The sequence below is a fragment of the Gracilinanus agilis genome, chromosome 3, assembly GCF_016433145.1.
Source record: "Gracilinanus agilis isolate LMUSP501 chromosome 3, AgileGrace, whole genome shotgun sequence".
Lineage (NCBI taxonomy): Eukaryota > Metazoa > Chordata > Mammalia > Didelphimorphia > Didelphidae > Gracilinanus > Gracilinanus agilis.
In genome coordinates this window covers 553,419,663-553,436,254 of record NC_058132.1, presented here as the reverse complement: position 1 = coordinate 553,436,254, position 16,592 = coordinate 553,419,663, and the positions used below count along the sequence as shown (strand labels likewise).

Genomic DNA, 16,592 nt, shown 5'->3' with positions numbered 1-16,592 from the left:
CATTTCCATTTTATGTAGTCTGTTACTACATTTTTCAAACTTGCAGGGGTTCACACTATAAAGTAAAAGGGTTGAAGGGGAAATTTGAGGTATAAGTATGCGTATATGAAAACAAAATGAAGAAATTGGGAAAGAAGTCAGTGTTAGAAAAGTGTTAAAAGAAGAGCTTCTATAAAAAGAACTCCTGTGAGAGGAGCAAATCACTTTGAACTCAGGAGTTCAAATCACTTTGGGATATGAGAAATCAATAGAAGGCCATTTAAAAGAAAACTCTCAACTAAGCTCAGGGCTAGTTATGCAAAATAAGGCATTTACTGTGGCTATGTCATATCCCATTTAGCTTAATACTTTATTTTTTCATCCAACAAGCTCAGGACTCGTACTGTTTGCAAGATACCATTTATCAGAGCAAAGGAGAGATGACCATTTGTTATTTATGTTGTAGAAGGGATTTTTCTTCATCTATAACTTGAAACAGATGGGCTCTGAGGACCTTCCTTACTCTCATATTGATGGTTTTGTGACTATACTGAAATTAATATTCATTTTGATCCAGAAGACTGAGAGTAAGTTTGAACTACTAGAAAGAAAATCAAAGCATGGCTCAGTCATATGGAAAGGCATTTCTTGAATTCATTATTTATGGTGGCAAATTAAGGATTGTTCTCTTCTTTGGTTTATCATTATTGTCAGGGTTTGATTCTATTTTAAAATTATAACTTTTCTTATAAGTGACAGGCAAGTGAACATTCATCTAGAATAAATGTCATTTAAGACTTCTTTGTTGAAGCATTAATTTAAGACAAAGTCATAAGAAAAGGAGCTTAGAATTAGCTTCATGTTTTTAAGAAAAGAAGGTCATAAGCTAAAGAAAATAATATGCTTCTGCTTGATAGTTCTCCTCTAGGTCAGTGATGGGCAAACTATTGCTCCATGAAGTGTTCTATCCAGAAGCGACATTATTCCTAATCTGACGAATACAATGAGTAGGATACAATACAATGAAACTTCAAAAGAGTTGCCTTAGAATCAGACTGACAGATGAGCATTTCCTTTCCTTTGGCCCCCTCTTTAAAAAGTTTGCCCATCACTGCTCTAGGTGCTTAAGTGAAATCTTTTTCATTTCATACTTAGGAAGATGATACTCTATTGCAGGGGCTCTTAATTTTTTTTTTTTTTTTTTTGCATCATGGACCTCATTTGGCCATCTAGGGCAAACTCTTTTGATTGGTAATAGATTCAATCAAGAAGATTCTGAAATATTAAGGAGCTTGATGAAACCAGCATAATGTAGTCTACTAGTAAGAACATTTAGAAAAACCATCTCTAGGAAATCCCCTTTAATCTGAACTCTGTGATTAATCTCTTCAATGACAGCGGCCAACATCTTGGCAAAAATATATTCCCCTGTTTTATTTCTCTCCTATTATTAATTATTAAAGAATGGTAGACATCTTATTGGAAGACACCTTATTTTTCAGAAAGCATTTTGTTCTACCAAATCCAAACATCTTTTAATCAACAAACAAAAACACAATGAAATTTTCTATAATCTATAAAATTTGTTTAATTTGTTAAAAAAAAAACCTGTTTGTTCATCCCTCATCCTGCAATCTTGTTTCCATTTTCCAAATTTAGCTCTAGCACACACAGAGCTCAGGCCCTCTATGCAGGGTAGTCATGAGTTTTTAAACATAATTTTTAGAAACTTCAATGAATTCTGACTGAGGAGAGGGAGGAGGGTGCAGCGTGCATTGGGTAATAAGTTGTTCAGCTCTAGGAAAGACAAGGTTTGAGTTTCTTGATTTGGGATGCAAAAACCTCTGCTCTTTCTGGCACCTGTCTCCTCACCAGCTAGGACTCCTTTGAGTTCAAAGAAGGAAGATTTTATACTCTTTTTCTGCATTGTAATAGATAGTTTTGTATTAAATCCTTCTTCCTTTTCCCCCTCTCTCTATCTCATTCTTTCTCGTATGACACTTTACCCAGTCTCATTCGAAGAATGTATTACTTTCTACTTAGTTTGCTTAGTACATTTTTGTATGTTTACTACAATTTAAAATTTTGAAATGAAAGTTATTTTAAATAATATTCCATTGTTTACTGACCATTGATGTGCCCACCCCAGCAACCATCCTATCTCTAACAGTCTGCCTTCTTGGGAAAGGCCTCTTGTTTTTCATGTTTTGTATAGGGAATAAATGAGTTTCAATACCATGAAAAAAAAAAGTTAAGTTTTGGTGATAAAGATGCAGTCTACTGTGGAATATCATTTGTGAAATTTTTCCCTTATAAAAGATACTTTTCATGCATCTGCATATATTATTCTCTTAAAAATTTATATAGATGAAAAAAGAAATGCTGATGTTCTTTCTATTTTGTTTTTTTGTTATTAATAAGGGTTGAGATCTTGTTTTTCTCCATGACTCCTGCTTTGGATATCTTGTGAATCAATGGCTGAAACAGATTCACAACTGTCGTGCTTCAGCACAAGTCTTCTCTATGTAGACTTGGTCTAAAATAGCTGCTTTTCCTGACTTTATTTTTAGTGTTCATTCTACTTCCTCTATAAGCACTGTTATGTTAAGTCCAAGCATAATCAATCCACTTCCTTGATGGCAAAGAGTTTGCTATAAAATATTTTTCTTCTGTCTGTTTGCTATCATCCTTCCAATGTGGTACAGTAGAGAGAGTACATACTAGTCTTGGAGTCAGGAAGACCTGTGCTCATCTCAGACCTTGGGTTTTACTCTGTGACCTGAGGCAAGTGACAACTCCCTTCAATCTCATTTTCCTAATCTTTAAAATGAGGAGAAATTTATAACATCTTCCTTGTTGTAAGAATCAGTTGAAATAATATATTAAAGTATTTTTCACGCTTTAATCAGTTCTCCATAAGTGTAAGCCTTTGGAATGGTTTGCTTAGCTGGGTCTTTCCCCAACCTTTCTTTAAACTGGATTATACCCTTCACTGCTTTTCTGTTCTTTGAGGCAACAGTGCTTATAATCTCCTGCCATAATTTTCAATTCAATTTTGCAAACAAGTTCATATTCTGAATTGGTGTTGCCTTTGGCTGATATATATGCATATATGTGTGCATGTATGTAAGTATATACTACATATGCATATATATGTATGTCAATATCTATCTGTCTTTATCTATCTATCTGCCATCCATCCATCCATCCATCCATTTATCTATCTATCTATCTATCTATCTATCTATCTATCTATCTATCTATCTATCCATTCATCAATCCATCTATCTATCTATCTATCTATCTATCTATCTATCTGTCTGTCTGTCTGTCTGCCTATCTATCTATGTATCCATCTATTCATCGATCCATCTACCTACCTATTTGTCTGTCTGTCTATCTATCTATCTATCTATCTATCTATCTATCTATCTATCTATCTATCTATCTATCTATCTATCTATTCATCAATCCATCTACCTACCTATTTGTCTATCTAACTGTCTGTCTATCTATCTATCTATCTATCTATCTGTCTGTCTGTCTGTCTGTCTGTCTGTCTGTCTGTCTGTCTATCTATCTATTTATCTATCTATCTCTGCTCGGCAAGTAAGTTGCATTTGCTGATTAAAGCACTCTTGTTTTTTTTTGTCGTGTTTGCTATGGTAATTGGTTTATATTGGTCAAACTCTTGTTCAAAATTACTATAATGTATAACATATCAATTGCTTGCTATATCAGAGAGGAGATGAAGGAATGAGAGGGAAGGAGAGGATCCGGAACTCAACATTTGAAAAAAATTTTTTTAAATGCTTTTACATGTAATTGAAAAATTAAAATATTAAAAATAAAATTATTGTAATCAGTGCCACTATCTTTTCTTCTTTTATTATCCATAAGTTATTTAATTAGGCCAGATAGAAGTCTTAAAAAAACCCTTTGCCTTCCATATTAGAATTATTAAGAATCAATTGCAATAGAAGAGCAGTAAGAGCTAGGCAATTGGGATTGAGTCACTTGCCCAAGGTCACATAACTAGAAAGTGCCTGAGGCCATATTTGAACCCAGAACTTCCTGTCTCCAGGCCTGGGTCTCTACTGAGCCACTTGGCTGCCCCTCAGATAAAGATCTTAAAATTGAATATCATAATTTTTCTAATTTATATCCTTTCTTTGAGTTTGGTACTAATTTTGGTCTTTGTTCTAACAAGTTGGTAACAATACTGATTGTACACAGACAGTTGATTCAATAACTCCCATGCATCACTAATGAGTCACTTCCTTTCTTTTAAAATATTATCAATTTCATTATTTTGAGGTATTATTTGTTACTCACCAAGTCTAATACCTCACAATTCATTTATGGAAGAAAGTATTTGTGATGTTTGGACAGAAGTCTTCTATATAGTTTATAAGCCTTTGTCTTTTTTTTTCTTTTCTTAGTCCTGAGTCACATTTTTAAGCACGATTTTCATCACTTTTGCCCATCTTTGCCTTTATGCTGAATTCATTGAGAATCAAAATATTTGTTAACTTAATTTGGAAGGTCTTTTAAGGTTTTCATAGAATTTCTCTTCATCCTCTTCAGCAAATAGTGATTTATAGGCTGACCTTATTCTCATTTGTATAACATGATATCACACAATAACATAAATGATCTTTCCGATTTCTACCTACATTTATATATTTTATCAGTATCCAAATGATTTGTGCATTTTCTTGAAATAGCATATTACATAATATCCATTTCATGATTAAAGTGATTAGAGTTCATTTTTTTTGTCAGTTTTGTTCAACAATGATATTTTTGTAGTATCAGTCAGTGTCCAGCTGAAAATTAACTGATGATGCATCCTGCATCCTGCAAAGCCAGCATAAAACAAAACCCAGCAAAAAACAAAACCCTTATCATTCTAAGTATCCAGTGAGCATATAGCATCATCCTGACTCTCTAAAACCCACTGAATTCCTGTGCTTATTTGCTCCTGCTTCCTCAGATAGTCCTGGTTGTTCCACACTGTTCCTTGTTTTACACTCCCCACCCATGCCCTTTTCCTCAAAATACTAGAAAAAGATATTCTGATGATTGGCACATAGTTGGAGCTTAATAAATGCTTGCTGACTAACTGACTATGACTTGGATGTGATGAATATATCTCCTTTGCTCTTCCTCTACACCTTTTTCCTGGGTTTTTTCAAACCCTGTTCCTCACATAAATTTTTAGTTGTCATAATATCCTTAACTATTGGTGTCTAAAAAAAAGAAAAAGAAAAAAATAATCTTTCAATCCTTGATTTAAGATCTCAGGTAAGAGCCTGTATGACATTCCTCAAGAAAATATCCCGGTGTTTTAATGTTGGACATTTTTCTCATTGGATATAGAGTTTCTTTCTATATATAAAAAGTACATTCATTATTCTTTATGGTAATCACAGGTAGAAAACCATTCACTCCATTTTATAACTCCAAAAACTGAGGTTGTCAGTGTCAGTGGGGGATTCATCCATCCTGCCTGGTTAAGGCAGGATTGAAAAGTAGAGTCCTCCCAGTAGTCCTTGAGCAAATAAAGCATTACTATATTGCTCATACATTCCTTGGAATTCATTCCAAACTTCTGAATTGCCCACATTTCCTGGACCCCATGTGGTTAATTGGTTGACACTCTTGGTCTGATCCTTTCTTGGCACTTTATACTAATATTTCCCCCCTCTTAGTGCTATATGGGCTAACTCCTGGTAAAGGATCATGGGTTTGTTAAACAAGCCTGCTTTTCTATTTCCTGGGTACTTTCCACCCATCTTCTCTTCTCCAACATTTTGAATTAATTACCTGACCATACCTTGATATGAATACTTTATGCATTTCTCTGGCCCCTACTATTATTCTCCCAACCCCAGCTATCAGCAGTGGGCTCAGTTGGATTAGTGCATGACAGGAGCATAAGAAAGTAAGCTGACTTGCCCATTAAATAAGTCAGATTTCAAATTTCGATTAGAACACACAGAACTTGTCCTCATTTTCACATTCCCAGAGTTTCAATCACAATAAGCAATGGTGGAAAAGAATCTATATTGGCCAAACAACAACAGAAAAACTGAGGGTTTGTTTTCAAAATGCATATTGCTTATTCATTTTATTACTCTTTGTATTCCTGCCGCAGCCTAAGTAATCAGAATTAAATTACCTTTAATTATATAGAAACATTGCATAGAACTTTAAGGGAATAGTGCTTCTGGAGCTCAGATAATTGGCAGAGGAAGGATTTGTATGTTAGTTTGCTCATTTCTCTTCTCATGACACCTTCATTTCAACATATAAACCTAGAGATGAACTCGGAAGCTATTGATTAAGATATATGGTAATATATAGATGAAACCTAATCTTATGAATTTTTATTGCTGCTGGCTCTATCCATTTGTACTCTGGGTTTGGGCAACTGGAAACCATATTCAAATCCCAATTCCTGTGGTCACATCACAAAATAGTGGAAGGGAATGGACTCAAAAGGAAGCCCTATGACATTAATGACTTACTTCTTCTACACTCACCCACTCTCGTGAGATAGGAGCAATATGCCAATCCCTGCTCTCATTTAAGTGAGGCTACATTTTCCTTAGAAGGTAATTAAACCATCCTGAAGACTTAACTGACTCCAGAGACTAAACTCAGGCTATAGTCATCACTTCCTGATTGTCTGAATACCAAAGACTCTGAGGAGCTCTAGGGATTCTGATGGCTAATGAAATCACAATCAGCTGAATCCACTGGAGGTGTTCTCAATGCATGTCATTGTTGATTATCTTTCTGTGAAGTTTGAGTAAATGCCCTTTTTTGAAATGTTGAATGACTTAAGAGTGTCTCATTTTGTTCCAATATGTAACATATTATCAGAAGACTGTTCTGAGTTAGATGCCCATCCAGAACACCCTGTTTGGCCATTCCTACATGTACTTTCAGGACTTAAGCCTTTAGTCTCTGTATTCATCCATGTTAACTCTTCTAAAACATACTGTTTTTTTTTTTTTTGAGTTTTATTGATGAACTTTGTTTTTTACATTACATTTACAGATTGCTCCAACTTCATAAGATCTCTTGTAACAAAGTAAAATAACTGAGCATATTTATAATACAGTGACTACATCTGAAAGTTCAAATAGCATCCACATCCAGCATCCACCAATCTCACTTTTTAAAAATTGATTTTAAAATTGTATTTATTTGTTTGTTAGCTATATTAAAATTTCTAGACATTGCTCTCTTTTCCACACTAAAAAGACATCACTTGACAGAAAAAAATATGGGTGTGTAAATTATGTCTTTCATGTTGTTATTTATCAGTTCTTTCTCTGGATGTGGACATTCCCTAGTTATTTTTCAAATATAATTCAATAACTGTAAATAATGATCTTTTGGTTCTACTGATTTTACTTTTCATAATTTCAAGTAGGTTTAAAAAAATTAACCTGTTCACCATTTCTTATGTTGCAGAAACATCCAAAAACAATCATATGCCACTACTGGCTCGGTCATTCCCCAATTGATGGACATATATCCTTGATTTCTAGTTCCTTGCCACCACAAAGAGAGCAGCAATAAATATTTTGGAAAATGTGGGTTCTTTTCTTTTTTCCCTAATCACCTTGGGAAACAGACTCAGCAGTGATATTTCTAGATCTAAGGGCATAGATAATTTTACAATTCTCTGGGCACAATTCCAGATTGCTCTCTAAAATGGTTGCTTTTTAATGAAAAAAATTAAAAATAAGAATCCATTTTCTCTCCTTTCTGCCCATCACCTGACTGAAAAAGTGAGAAAAGAAAAATAAATTCCTTATAAAAGGTTTGAATAGTCCATCAAAACAAATTTATGTATATATGCACAGATGTGCACATGGATATATCTTATTTTATAGTCTAAATGCAACAACTTTGGATAGCATATTTCATCATGGGTTCTATGGACTCATGGATGCTCATGGCACTGATACAGTTCTTATCACTTTCAAACCTTTTTTTTTTGCAATGCTATTGTCACAATAAATTGTCCTACTGGTTCTGCTCATTTCATTCATCTTTAGTTTATGTCTTCAAAATTATTCAATTTTATAACATAGATGTTATGTATATTTACATATATATTTGTTCCTGTTTCTTACTTTACTATGTATTGATTCACATAAATTTTTCCATATTTCCTTGTAACCATCGATTCCATCTTTCTTATAATACAATAGTATTTTATCAATTCATTTAAATAAACTTATTTTGCCATTACTCATTTGATAGATATCTAAGATGACAGTTTTTTTTTGTCACCACAAAAGGAGCTACTCTGAATGTTTTTTTGTAAACATAGATTCTTTTTCTATTTCTTTGATCTCTTTTGGATATAGCCTTGGCAGTGGTATGGGGCAGATCAAAAGATATGCACTATTTATTAATTTTTTTGTATATGAATCCAATTTTATTTCTGGAATGAATTGTACCCATTTACAGTTCCACCAGACAATTTACTAATGTGCCTTTTCCCTCACATCCTCTCTTTTTTTGTCATCTTTGATAATCTAAGGGGTGTGAGATAGAATCTCAGAATTACTTTATTTGCATTTCTCTAATTGATAGTGATGTGGAGGATTTAAAAAATATGGCTGCATAGCCTGTACTTTCTTTGAAAACTGCCTGTTCATATGCTAGACCACTTATAAATGAGAAATGGTTTTTATTCTTATAAATCTGAATAAGTTAATGAGACTTTTATATTAGAAACTGAAAAAATATATTGCAACATAATTTTTTCATCCATTCCTATTAAAACATGAAAAAATTAATTACATTTATTCAAAGATTATAATAGATCAGCCACAGTCTTTAAAAACACACACACACACACACACACACACACACACACACACACATCCCAACACCAACAAAGCAAACTCCTTCCATGGAAATGCTAATTCCGATGCCTCCTTGTAGCAAAGAACCACTTTGGGTTTGAAGGCTAATGTTAGATAAGTCATAAAATAGGTCCAAAGTATAAGCTGTATGCCTGCCATCTAAGGAACTGTAATGCTAATAGGATGTGCCTTCACTGAGGACCCTTGAAATCTTTAATAATGCTTGAATATGGGGGCAGCTGGGTAGCTCAGTGGATTGAGAGCCAGGCCTAGAGACAGGAGGTCCTAGGTTCAAATCCAGCCTCAGACACTTCCTAGCTGTGTGACCCTGGGCAAGTCACTTGACCCCCATTGCCTACCCTTGCCAATCTTCCACCTATAAATCAATACACAGAAGTTAAGGGTTTAAAATTAAAAAAAAATAATGCTTGAATACTTATTTCAATTATTTAAGTATATGACAACAGAAATTAAATACAAGACAGCTAAGGATAATTAATAAGGGATGTTAGCTCCATCAAACCAGAACCAATATTAGCTGGTACATATTCTCTCCTATCCCTAAAATCATCAAATCCAGAAAGATGATAGGGGTCTAACTTCATTCCATAGGAACCTCTCAATATCCTGATGCTTAATTCATGCAATCCTTTCTTCTTCTCAACTGGCCAAACTCTTCTATTCTTGGTCCGTATTCCATGTACTAACTCAATTAAGGAGCTCACTGGAATTAGGGTTATGAGGCGTTAGGATGGAGTAAGCCTATTGGCGGAGGAGTAAAGAAAAAAGACTTGCTTTTTCAGATGTGATTGACCACTTCTGAGATCTTTGGCAAATCACCTAGCCTTTTCTAACGCTATTTCCTCAACTATAAAATGGAGAAAATATTCTCTCAATTTCTCTCATAGAGTTGTAGTAAGGGGAATATTGTGTAAAATTTAAAGTGCCATAGACAAGTCATCCTTCAATTGATAAATGGTCAAAAGATATGAACAGGCAGTTCTCAAATGAAGAATTTAAAACCATCTTTAGATATATGAAAAAATGCTCCACCATTATCGATAAATGCAAATTAAAACAACTCTGAGATACCACTTTACACCTATCAGTTTGGCTAATAGGAAAAAAATTGAAAATTATAACTACTAGAGGGGATGTGGGAAAATTGGAACACTAATACACTGTTGATACAGCTATTAACTAATATAACCATTCTGGAGAGCAATGTGGAATCATGCCCAGAGGGCCACAAAACTGTGCATACCCTTCGATCCAGCAATACCACTACAAGGTCTATATTTCAAAGAGAAAAAAAATAGGGGAATTTGTACCTACTTGAAAAAAGGTATTTATAGAGGTTCTTTTTTATGGTGGTAAAATATTGGAAACTGAAGGGATGTCCATTAATTGGGAAATGGCTAAACAAGTTATAGTATATGACTGTAATTGAATATTTTGTGACATAAAAATAATGGAAAGGACAATCACAATGAAAACTGAAAATACTAAATTAAATCATGCAAAATGAAGGGAGAAGAACCAGGATAACATTGTACACAGTAAGAGCATTAATATACAATGATCAACTGTGAATGACAACTATTAACAGTAATGCAAGTATCCAAGGTATTCATCATGATCAAAAAGGCTATTCACTACCATAGAAGGAACAGATGAGATTGAAGAATAGCATTTTTCACTTTATTTCTCCCATGAATTTTTCTTTAGCGTGATTGATGTGTTTTCTTTTACCATAGGGTGAATATGGAAGTATGTTTTATATAATGATGTGTGTCATGTCAAGTTGTTTGTTGTCTTGGGGAGGGGGAGGGAGAAAAGGGACGGAAAGGACATGCATTGTGAAATGTCAGAAAATATAATTTAAAATTGTTATTGGCATGTAATCTGGAAAAGAAAATACAATAAAAAGAAAAAAGTAAAATGCCATAGGAATAAAAGAAATTATTATAAATCAATAAACTAGATGTCATCAATGGATGGAGGATGCAGAAATTAGAAAGTCAGATAGCCAGGTGCAGATGAAAAGTTCTAGTCCAGGGGTCATTGAGTCTCAGTGGCAGAGCTCAGACTCCATCTAAGTCTTCTGCAGTGTTTGTTTCCCTGGCTATGTGGGGGATTGCTCTTTGCATTTCAGATCACACATATTTTTTTATTGTAAAGATATTTTATTTTTACCAATTACACATAATAACAAATTTTCATGTAAGTTTTCTGAAGTTAGATAATCCATGTTGCTGGTCTCCCTCCCTTTTCTGCCCCCTCCCAGAGCTGACAATCAATTTAATCTGGGCTATACATGTATTATCATGTAAAACATATTTTCATAATGTTCATTTTTATAAGTGAATAATCATATAAAAGCAAAATCCAAAAACAAAAACCCAAATAAACTTAAATGAAAAATTGCATGCTTTTTGATCTGCATTCTGTAACAATTCTTGCTCTGGAGATGGATAGCATTCTTTGTCATAAGACCCTCAGAATTGTATTGCTGAGAGTAGCTAAGTTTGCTACAGTTGCAGATCACATATAATTTTGAGAAGAAACTTCAAAAATTATTTTAATACAAAAAGTTTATAAATTCTTAACAATATTTTGGCTAGAAAACTGTTCACATCATTCCATTGGAGAAACCATTTCAAGTCTTTCCATCCCTCTCCCTCATTAAATGAGAGAGCTCCTTGTTATTTTTCAGGGAAAAGTTCATTGGCAATTAAAGATATTCTCTTCTCCACAGAAGTTCCCTGACTCTGAATTTTCCTGCTCCCCAAATAGAAGAATTATATTCAGAAGTAATGTAAGTATTTTCCCTTCAGTCTTGGGCTGGTTCTTCAAAATGTTTAGAACAGCAATGTTTCCAAATCACCAGACAAATCACTTGTCTTAACTTTTCACAGGACTGTGGAGTCAGAATGTAGGACCCATTTTTCACCATGCTGATCCTTTCAGTAATTCCAATCCCCATCCAATCACAAACTGGATTATCTGTAAGAAAAAATTGGTCCATCACTTTTCTGTTTGAAATCATCCAATATCTTACAAAGACCAATATGGGTGGTATTTACTGAGTATATGGCATGAATAGGAGCAATATCACTCTGAATAACCTGGAGAACAACCAAACTGAAAAAGGGACTAGGTTGTGTATAGGAAAAATGGAATTGCCTCTGGTGGTTGTAGCAAAGCAATGTAACCTAGAAGGGCCCTAAGATAAAAATCAGGGCTATGCCATTGTTCTAGTTGAGTCATGCCAACACTAAGCAAATTCAGACTGTACAAGCAGCAGTTTGTGTCTTGTCTGGTGGGATTGACCCCTTTTCTCTTCATCTGGCTCCCCTGAACTCTGATAAAATGCAGTACAAATGCCTATTTTTGACTTTGACTAAAATTTTGACTAAAATCCCTGCATATTACTCTGGGGTAAGAAGGAGATATTTTGACACTGTTCATAACTGAACTGAACGATGTTAGTAGGGGGTCAGCATTCAAATGAGTTCCATGAGGAAGAAAAGTATATTATCTTTCACCCAGCCCATCATATTAAAGATAAGAGATATTTCTCTCTGATAGGCACAGAACGCTTAGTTCATAATCTCAGTGTACTTCTAAAGTCATCTTTGGAAGAAGAGTCACCACAAAAGACCATCTTTTGGAGATTTTCTTTTATGAATGAATGGTGGAAGAAAAAGAGATTCTACTACTAGATGAAGAAATACATAGGAGGCAAAGATTCTATCTTTTAGGTCACAATAAAAAAATTGGCCCAATGAATACTGTTTAGCATCTATTAAAAATGTACTCACTAATGCACATTTAGTCTACAAGCCATGATGACAAAGCAACCATCACAATATTCCTCACAATAAGCAGTGATTAACTCTCAGAGAAGTGAAAGCCACTTTCTTCCTTACATTTCTTAAAGTCAACAGAAGACAACAGTTAACTCTTCAGATGTAAAGGAAGATATTTTTTTTTTCTTTCCTAAGGTGAGAAAAAAGCTGGATAGCTTTGGATGAAGTTTAGCAGAGGTTTCCAGACTTTCTAGTATAACAATGGAACATGTAGGAGAAAATTTTTATGATGTGAAATGTTATCTGAAGAAAGATAATCTTTGATCAAAAACTGTATTTCCAACTTTATATCCTTTACTTTTCTCTGGCATCAAGTAGCTAATTGCATCAATAGTTAGGGCATAGTTGGTGTGGGAAGAGTAAAGGTTGGACATAGGCTGACTAGCCCTAGCTGATCATAAAGCCAAATACCTGTACTTGGCCACCAATACAGTTCATCCATCACTTCCCAACAAAGGTCAAAGACTATACACATGGTTCAGTAGGTCCAGGAAACTGGTCCTGCTCTATATCAGGAAGGGCAACCTGCTATCACGGCTGTTCCTGAGCTCCCTGGACAGACCCTTAAACTTTAAGTGTTCTCCACTATCTTTGGCTTGGGTCTGATTGAGGAACCTTGTGTTTCTCTTTTCTAGTTCACACCTCTCCTGTAGCTTCTAGAAACATGTTACAAAGATTTTCTACCAGTAAATTATTTCCCTTTTAACTTTACACAATTATTTCTCTTTACACAAATAAAGTCAGATCTAAACCATTAGAGAAACATTAATTGTTCATGGGTAGGCTGAATCAATATAATAAAAATGACAATTCAACATAAATTAATTTACCTATTCAGTACCATACCAATCCAACTACCCAAAAATTATTTCATAGAGCTAGAAAAAATTTACTGGAAAAACAAAATTTGGTTAAGAATAATTAAGGGAAGTAATGAAAAAATATGAAGCAAAGGAGACTAAGCCGCATCAGATCTCAAACTGGATTATAACTGGAAGTCATTAAAATGATCTGGTACTGTCAAAGAAATACAGTAGTAGTTCAATAGACTAGATTAGACACCCAATACACAGTAGTAAATGATTAATAATCTAGTATGTGACAAAGCCAAAGATCCAAGTTTTTGGAAGAAGAACTCCCTATTCAACAAAAACTGCTGAGAAAACTGGAAAAAAACACAACAGAAACTAGATGTAGACCATCACATCACACCATATACCAAGATAAAGTCAAAATGGATATAAAGGGTGATGCTTTAAACAAATTAGGGGGGAAATAGTATACCTGTCAGATCTATGGATAAAGAAAGAATTTGTGAACAAATAAAACACTGAGAATATTACCAGTTGTAAAAGAGATAACTTTGACTTCATTAAATCAAGAAGGTTTTACATAAACAAAACCAATGCAAGGTTTGAAGGGAAACAATAAACTGGAGAAAAAATTATAGCAAATATCTCTGACAAGGGTCTCATTCTTCAAGTATATGGAGAACCAAGTCAAATTTAGAAGAATACAAGTCATTCCCCATTTGATAAATGGCCAAAGGATATGAACAAGCAGTTCTCACATGAAGAAATTAAAGTTATCTTTAGTTATATTTTTAAAATGCTTTAAATCACTATTGATTAGAGAAATGTAATTTAAAACAATTCTGAGATACCACCTAAAACTTATCAAATTGGATAATATGACAGAAAAGTAAATGTTAAATTTTGGAGAGAATGTGGGAAAATTGACACTCTAATACACTGTTGGTAGAGTTGTTAATTGATAAAAACCGTTCTAGAGAGCAATGAGGAGCCATACCCAAATAGCCATAAAACTGTACATACCCTTTGATCCAGAAATTCCACCACTAAGTTTGCATTCCCCAAAGATCAAAGACAGAGGGAAAAGACCTATTTGTACAAAGATATTTATATCAGCTCTTTTTGTGGTTATAAAGGATTGGAAAAAGAAGGGATGTCCATTAGCTGGGGGATGGCTAAACAAGTTGTAGTAAATGATTACAATGGAACACTATTATGCCGTAAGAAATAATGGAAAGGACAATCACCAAAAAAATCTGAAAAGACTTATATGATTATGATATAAAATGAATGGAGCAGAACCAGGAGAATGTTTTACACTAACAAAAACAATAATGTACAGTTATAATAACTGTGAATGTTATAAGTATATCAGTAATGAAAAGATCCAAAAGAACTCCAAAGGACTCATGAAGAAAAAGTCTATTTACCACCCTGGAAGTAATTGATGGATTCTAAATGTAGATTGAAGCAAACCATTTTTCATCTTATTTCCTTTCTGAATTTTTTCTTACATAAGTGATATGTGTCTTCTTTCACAATATAGTGAACATGGAAACATGTATTGCATGATAGCACATGTATAACTTACATCATATTGTCTGTCATCTTGGAGAGGGGAGAAGGGAGGAAGGAAGGAAGGAAGAAAAAAAGGAAGGAAGGAAGGAAGAAAAAAGGAAGGAAGATAACATACATCTCAAAATGTAAGAAAACTAATATAATAAAATATAAATATATTAAAAATAACACAAAAAGACTCAAAAGTCTTAGCTTTGTTGCATTTGTGCAAAACGATTTTAGTTTTGTGTGTGATTCAAAGTTATTGATTTTATCTTCTGTGAATCTCTCTGTCCCTTGTTTCTTTATGAGCTTTTCTTCTACGCATAGACCTGCTAGGTAATATTTTCCATGTTTCTCTAATTTGTTTATAGTGTGACCTTTTATATCTAGGTCATATAATCATTTGGAGCTTGCCTTAATGTAAAGTTTGGGGTGTTGGTCTAAATCCAATTTCTTTAATACTGTTGCCCATTTTTCCTAACATTTTTTCCAAGAATGAGTTCTTAACACAGAAATGGAGGTTTTATATTTTTGAATCATCTATGATTCTAGATATATTTTATTATATATTATATATATTATATATTACTAGATATATTTACTTCTATACTGTAGCTAATATGTTCAACTGATCTATTTTTCATAGCAGTACCAATATACTGTTTCTGATTCAAACCTCATCCTTAAGCATTTTACTTGAAGTCCATTGTCAGTCCATACCTGGAATATTCTTTCAACCACTACTTTTCCTAATCACCCCTTCCTTTCCAAATTAATACATATCTGGGACACATTGTCACTGCAATTATAGCTTCTCCTTTCATACTTCTATGTTCACAGACCCTAGGCTGGCATCTAGGTCCTTAAAATAGTACCCCTTAGCACCCCATCTCCTTTCTGATAATCTTAAATGTCCCCTGTGGAATGGCAATGACTTGCTGCCCCTTAGATCTGAACTCAGATACCACCTCTAATAACATATGTGATTCAAGCAATTCATCCCCTACCTCAGTTTCCTCTTCTGTGAATTAGAAATAATATCTTTCATATCTACTCTAAAGAAATAATTCTCATGGACAAATGTAATTAAGAATTAAAATATATAAAATTAGAATAGCTAATATTCTATTTTATATATATTTAGAAACCTTAAAATTTTATAGAAAAACTATTATTGTTAGCATTTTCATTATTAATAGTTTTCCCCCTACCTCTTCAGGAGACCTGGAGGGAAGAAAGCTTCTGAAGGAAGGGTTATGGCATATATTTTCTCTTTTCCTCTTGGCACCACAGCATCTCAAACTCCTGATAGCATATGTTCCAGCAAAGTTTGAAAACTGGACCTAATGTATGTGACTGCTCACTAAATAAACATCTAAGAAATAATGCTAAAAGTGCTCTTTGTTCCACTCCATTGGGTAGTATGCCCTAGGCAGCTGTATTCTTTCCCCATCCCTAGTCTCAGTTTTGAT

The 16,592-nt window shown here is 33.9% G+C and overlaps 1 pseudogene; it reads right to left on the bottom strand.

Moving 5' to 3' along the window:
• Positions 1 to 11,610: 11,610 nt before the first annotated feature.
• LOC123241838 overlaps positions 11,611 to 16,592 on the bottom strand; it is a 51,401-nt pseudogene continuing 46,419 nt past the window's right edge.